Source organism: Manis pentadactyla, chromosome 13 (assembly GCF_030020395.1).
Source record: "Manis pentadactyla isolate mManPen7 chromosome 13, mManPen7.hap1, whole genome shotgun sequence".
In the NCBI taxonomy this organism is placed as follows: Eukaryota; Metazoa; Chordata; class Mammalia; order Pholidota; family Manidae; genus Manis; species Manis pentadactyla.
In genome coordinates, this window is record NC_080031.1 from 47034156 (window position 1) to 47041391 (window position 7236).

Consider the following 7236-nt stretch of genomic DNA (forward strand, 5'->3'; position numbering starts at 1 on the left):
TCTAACTTTCATTATTTGAGGAACTGTCAGATTGTTATCTAAAGCAGCTGCACCATTTATATTCTCCCTTTTTTTTGCATGAGATTTTCATTATAAATGTCACTAATTATGACATTAGTACAATAAAATGTTAAAAAACACTTTGGAGAAAGTGTATGAAATCAAATAATTTTTAAGAACACAAATACAATTCATAAAAAAAGTGTGAAATTGAGATGAGACATCATGGTATGAAAGTCTAAGGAATAGCACTATCATAAGATAGGAGAATTGTAACATTTAGAAAAAATTAAAAACATGAAATCTTCTGACTTTGCAGTTTCTTGAAAGGCAGATACCACATTCAAAACTTTCTTTAGAGCTGTCATGACATCCGTATTTCTGAGACTGGGGATTAGTGGGTTTAACAGAGGAGTGAGTTATAGACAGTTATAGAGTGAGGTATAAAAGACAGACACCACCATGTCCTTCTCAGGGGCGTGGTAGGAACTGGGGAGCATGTAGGTGTAGACGGCAGCCCCATAGAAGAGGGTGACCACAGTCATGTGGGAGGAGCAGGTGGCAAAGGCCTTCTTCCAGCCCTCTGCCGAGTTCATCCTGTGGATGGTGAGGAGGATGAAACCAAAGGAGCCTGAAATGATGGTCACAAGGATGAGCAGCATGAGGACACAGCAGAGGTACATGAGTGTCTTGTATAGAGAAGTGTCTGAGCAGGAGAGCTTCATCACAGCAGAGACCTCACAGAAGAAATGATGGACCTCCAGGGATCCACAGAAGGGGAAGGTCATGGTGACAGGGGTGAGCATGAAGTCATCCACTGATCCCAGGAGCCAGCAGCCAGATGCCAGGAGGTCACACACCCTGTGGTTCATGAGGACAGAGTAACGGAGAGGATGGCAAATGGCTGCATAGTGGTCATAGGCCATGGCGGCCAGGAAGAAACATTCTGATCCACCTAGAGTCACATAGTGGAACATCTGCATCCCACATCCGGGGGCTGAGATAGTCTTTACACCCGTGAACCGTTCCACGAGCACCGTGGGCACAGTGATGGAAATGTACGTCACGTCCATGAGAGACAACTGGCTGATGAAAAGTACACGGGGGTGTGGAGGCGGGCCTCAGAGCTTATAAGGAGAATGAGCACAGTGTTTCCCACAAAGGCCATCAGGAAAACTATAAAACACCCGAAAGAGTTGGGTGTTGGGATTGACTGAAGATTCCCAGCAGGATGAAATCAGACTGTGCAGTGTGATTGTCCACCAAGTGAATGTTTTCCATGAAGATTCACGTAAATGAATGAAGAGAAATTTGGGTTTAATAATCATTCATAGGATACCTCCACCTGAAATGAGTACATATATGTTTTATGAATGTGTGTGTATGAATGTGTGTGGATATCATTTGTCCTAAACAGAGGAATTTCCATGCACATGTCAAAATGGGACTGCTCTTTATGATTTCAAATATCCAAGAAAGGGAAGAATTCACAAATATGGGTAAAAATATTTGGAATTTATACTGGAGTTGCCAGAGATCAGGTCATGGGGTTTCTTCATGATTCTGTCATCCATCAACATGTATTAGAAAATTACAGAGATTCTGATTAAGCAAATACTAACTTACTGAGCTGCGGAAACGATGGCAGGGGAGGAAGGCAAAGCAGAGACATCCTCCTTGTACAAAATAAGGAAGCAACTGCAGCAAATACTACTAACCCTGAAATGAACTGAAAACAGCAAAAGAGACCATCTTCACCTGGTGAAGTGAACGTAAAACTGAGAAGGGTGAAGTGACGGAGCCATGACTGATTGGGACCCAGACTCGTTCCCTATTATGTCCCACAAGTTGGGGGGAGAGGAGTGGAGCAGAGAGAGGATAAGTGTTCAGGGATCTAGCACATAGGCCCAGATAAATGCTCCAAGAAGATGAGTCCACGTAGCACTGGGTTTTGGTGAGTGCCAGGGCTGCACTCCAGGGAGATGTGCAGCATTCTGGGAGGCCGTGATCCTGTAACTTGTGGAGGAAAGGCATCCTCCATCGGCCCCACTGAGATCCAAGTGGAGACCACACATTGAACGGTTTACCAGCAGTGAGCAGTGTGCCACAGATGCATGGGTCAAGGGAGCTCTTTCCAAGGATAAAGGGCAGGTGGATGGTTCCTCCCCAGCCCCGCCTCAGCCCAGCTGGCTGGGTATTCACAGGAACCCGCTCCGAGCGCTCCATCTCCCTCCCTGCAGCTCAGCCACATGGCAGCCCTTCCTTGTGCCCCTGCCTTGCCCAGCCCACTCAGCCGGGCAGACTGCGGTGCCTGCAGGCAGAGGGAGGACAATTCCAGGTGCCCCTGGCCCTCCCCCCGTCCACATGGTGGGCGCGTGCATGAACCAGCCCTGTAATCAAGCTCCCTCACTGGAAGGACGCCCACAGCAGCTCCCTGCACTCCTGCCCTGTCCTGCCATCTTGGCCCAGCAGCAGCTGCCTTTGCTGACAAGCAGGCAGAGGGCAGCTCTACCTATAGTTCACCCCAGCAGAAGTGCCTCAAGGCACCCAAAGGGCCCAGAGGCCTGCGGGCTCCTCTGCTGACACAGACCAACCACTGCTGGCAGACAGGCAGAAAGGCAGCCCTGCCCATTGCCCACCAGCTGCACCCTAGGGCCCCACCTTAAAGGAGAACCGGGCACTGGGGAGTAAACTGTCTTCAGCTGCTGTGCACCAAGGATGCCTTCTTCATGAAGCCATTACCCTGAACACCAGAAAGCATAACAAAATTTAACTATAAGGAGAGAGTACTGAAGTCAACCAGAGAATTAAAAATACTAGTTATGAGTGAAACCCCATCAGGCTGTCAGCAGACTACTCAGCAGAACCTTACAGGCAGAAGCGAGGGTCATGATATGCTTCATGTACTGAACCTGAAGGATATTCACCAAGAATCCTCTAACAGCAAGTTTCTCATTCAAATATGAAATGAGATTAAACAATTTCTGGATAAATGATGACTCAAGGAATTCATGACTATTCAATCAGCATAATAGGAAACATTAAAGAGACTACAGGAGATGGAAAGTTTTCTGAGGCTAAATAGTTTTCAAAAGGAAAATAAACTGAAAGTAAATGTAGTGAACAAAGTAGTGCAAAGTACTTAACTAGTAAGTATCAAATTAAAACAAACAAAAGTAGTAAAACCAAGTATACACAAATTTAGTCAAGGGATACACAAAAAGTGCAGATTATGACATCTAATACATAAAACGTGGAGGAGAAAGAAGAAAAACGTACTGAAGTAAACTAATCATCAGCTTAATATGGATTGTTATATAGTCAGGGAGATATCCTTGAACCTTATAGTAACCAAGAAAACCTATAATAGATACACAAAAAGATTATAAAAGAGAAATCCAAAAACAACACTAAAGAAAACTATTAAATAACAAGAGAAGAGTATAAGAGAGGAAGAAAGTAATAGAGACTATTAAAACAACCAGAAAACAATGAATAAAATTTCAATAACAACATACCTATCAATAATTACCTTCAATGTGAATGGACTTAATGCACCCATCAGAAAACATAGAGGGAAGAATGAATAAACAAACAGACTCATCTATCTATGTGCTTCCTACATGAGACTCATCTCAAGCCCAAAGACGTGCACAGACTAACAGTGAAAGGATGGAATAAAGGTAATTCATGCAAGTGATAATGAGAAAAACTCAGGCATAGCTGTACTTGTATCCAACACAATAGACTTCAAAACAAAGTAACGAGGGACAAAGAAGGACATTCCACAATGATGAAGGGGACCATCCAACAAGAGGATATAACCATTATAAATATCTATGCACCCAACACAGGGGCATCTAAATATGTAAAACAAATACGAACAGAATTAAAGGGGGCAATAGTTTCCAACACGTTCATTTTAGGAGACTTTAACATATTACTCACTTCAACAGACACACCAACCAGACAGAAAATAAATAAGAAAACAGAGGCACTGAACAATACATAAAATCAGATGGATCTGCTGCTCTCACCTGTGTCTGTGCGAGACACGGAATATGAATCAAAGTAAAATCAAACTTCATTAAACATAAGGAGGCTACGGTCTCTACTCAGTAACAATTGTTAAATCAATGTTATTTAAAGTAGAATTTTAAAACAGGTAAAAGAAAACAAAAAAATGACCAATGAAACAAAATATCTGACCTTTCTGAAGACAATTGGTAATAGGTTCATCCGCATAATCTCTTCCAGAAATTAGACCTTTCTACCTCTTCATTTTCTGACATGTTGAAGGTTAAATTTTAAAGACTTTTACAAACAGGAAGGTAAAATGAAGGAACTGGCTTGTCTTTCTGCAAATAGTTTAGAAGGGCTTGTCAGTTGGGATATTTCAGGAGGAAATTACACATATCAAATACATTGTATATTCTTGTAATCATCACAAAGTTTAATTATGATCTTCAGGTTATTACAGTCCTATGTTCTGGCGTGCTGTAAGATTAGACAACACAGCAAATGACTTTGATGTCTTCCTCTATATATATCCAACTAGTCTGAAACACAATGAAACAATAATTTTTCTATCAAGTTCTACCCTCACTGGTGGATGAAGCTGAGCTCTATGCAGTATTCAAAAGCTGTCCAATACGCTCCAGACACCCCTGCCCACCCAGCTCCTATTTGCCGTCAAAGTGAAGCCGGACCCACACAGTGGCCAGAGCACTGAGGGCCTGGGAGCTGTTTTCCGAGCGAATGGAGGAAACGCAGGGGGTGCCGGATGGTCCTGGGCAAACTGCTGATGCACTTTGATAAGCGGGCGTGACTGTGCTGGAGCCCCACTGAACAGCCCACCAAGCACTCCTGACACGAGGACCTGCTGTCTGTGCCTGTGAGGAAACTGCCTCCCGGCTTGTCCCGACTTCCCTGCCCAGGTGCTGGAGACTGACGTGGGTGGCTCAGTGTGTGTTTAACTTGCAGAATCATTGACGGCGGCGGTAGAATAATGAGCCTTGATTGTCTTGATTTAAAGCATCCCAGCAAGTTTTTAATGCTGCACCACATATAATCTTCCCTAACAGTCTAGGACATACTTTTTTAAAAATCATATTACAGATCTTTAAAAATGAAGTTTTCATGGTAAGTGCCTAACATCCCAGACTACCCTAAGGACACTGCCTCAGCAGGAGCGGGACCCACAGTCTGTACCAGCCTCATCTCTGATGGGTATGCAGGCCTCACTCCACAGTCTGTAATTTGGGTTTAGGTCACCCATTGATAATTTCAACAGGAAAACACAAATATGACTAAGACTTTTATTTCAAGCCTGTAATTACCAGAAATAGTCCCCCTCAGTTAAATTAAGTCACTCTTCCTCTGCAAAATTTCAGTCTCATGAGGATGAACACATCATCCAGTAATATAGAAATCATATATATTGTTTTATTCCATCAACATTTGGAAACTGACATTTATTTCCACATGTTAGAGTTTATAAACGGCATATAACATTTCGACAGGAAAAGTGTATTTACTTTTCTCAGTAAAAATAGATGGTTGCAAAATAATTGAGGAAATAGTGTCAAGAATCAATAGAATGGGCAGAAGAATAAGTCAAGAATAATAATTACCCATTTGCTCCTCCAGTTCTGTCTGCCTGTCTGGTTGAACCCACCATCCAATGATTTTTTTACCTCAACCACCTGGGCAAATAATAGAGTGTGGCTGGATATAAGAAGGAAAATGGCATCAACCTTTGTTTTATGATGCCTGTCAGAGGAGCTGATCCAGTGTGTGTGTGTGTGTGTGTGTGTGTGCACGCATGCTGATAAATCCCCTTGGGACTTTGAATAAGTATGCAGTAAACAGGGCTAAACAATGTAATAAATATTTCAGTTGTACTAATTTGTGTTTCTCCTTTATGCCTTTAAAATATCTCCTATTGTTATTAAATGTAATACTATTAATGTTATTAAATATAAAATATTCACCAATATTTAAATTAATCTCAAGAATGACCACTGTTAATAAATTCTTATCTGAAATGTATGAGCTTGTTTACATGTTGCCTTTTCATTCTACAAAACATGTACTATATATATTTGAGATATATATATAGACTGTTGGGGGAGGAGGAAATCTCCAAAAATTATTTAAACATTATTATTTTTTCTTATCATTTACAGCTATAGACTGAAGTTGTGAGAATAATTAGTGTATCCAAGAGAGCACCAGCAATTAGTGCTGTGGTGGAGATTTACACGGAGGGTGTCTGCTCCATATCATATGTGAGGCCATCCACCCCGGCCCTCAGCAGAACTTTCATCTTCAAAAGAACCCATCACCCAATAATTTTCTCTTCTATTTTCTTTTCCCTATTCCCTGGCAATAGCCATTATAATTTCTGTTTTTATGACTATGAACACTCAAAGTAACTCATTAATTGAAATCATACAGGTTTTGTATTATGACTGGCTCATGCCAATTAGCATATTATCCTCAAAGTCCATTCACACTTCAGAATATTAAATAATATATTGCTGCATTGTTTAAATTTATTGCAACATTGTTTACAGAATCTCCTTCATTTTCAGGCCAACTAGTACTTCATCACATGTATATTCAACATTTTTCTTATCCATTTATCCATCAATAGACACTTGTGTTGCATCCATTTCTCAGATATTATGCATAATGCTGTTATGAACATGTTTTCAGAAATACTGCTTCAAGACACTGCCTCCAATATTCTAGGGAATTTATCCAGAAGTAGAATGCAGGAACGTATCGTAGATCTGTGCTTAAGTCTGAAGGAATTCCCAGACTCCTGTCCAAAGCAGATGTATCATTTTATATTCCCACAACTGTGCACAAAGTTCCAATTTTTCCACATCCTCATTAATACCTTTTATTTTAAGTGTATTTGATAGCAGCCATCCTAAAGAGTGTTAGATTTTGTGTCATTTCAGTTTTGTCTGGATTTTTCACCATCATCATGCTGGCCTCCAAAATGAATTTTAGAAGTGTTCCAACCTTTTCAACTTTCTTGGAAATGTTTGAGAAGAATACACATTTTTTGTTTTTATTCTATTGAAGAATATTTGACCTAAAATATTTTATTTGTTTCAAGTAAATCACAACATAGCGATTTGACAGTTACATACAGTACTCAATCCACACCTCAGCTAATGTAGTTCTATCTGTAGAAAAAGATGCTTTACGTTACTCATCCTC

General features: G+C 40.9%; 1 pseudogene; it reads right to left on the reverse strand.

Annotated features, from left to right (window-relative positions):
• Window positions 1-254: 254 nt before the first annotated feature.
• LOC118929268 (olfactory receptor 2T29-like) lies at window positions 255-1281 on the reverse strand (annotated as a pseudogene).
• Window positions 1282-7236: the final 5955 nt, after the last annotated feature.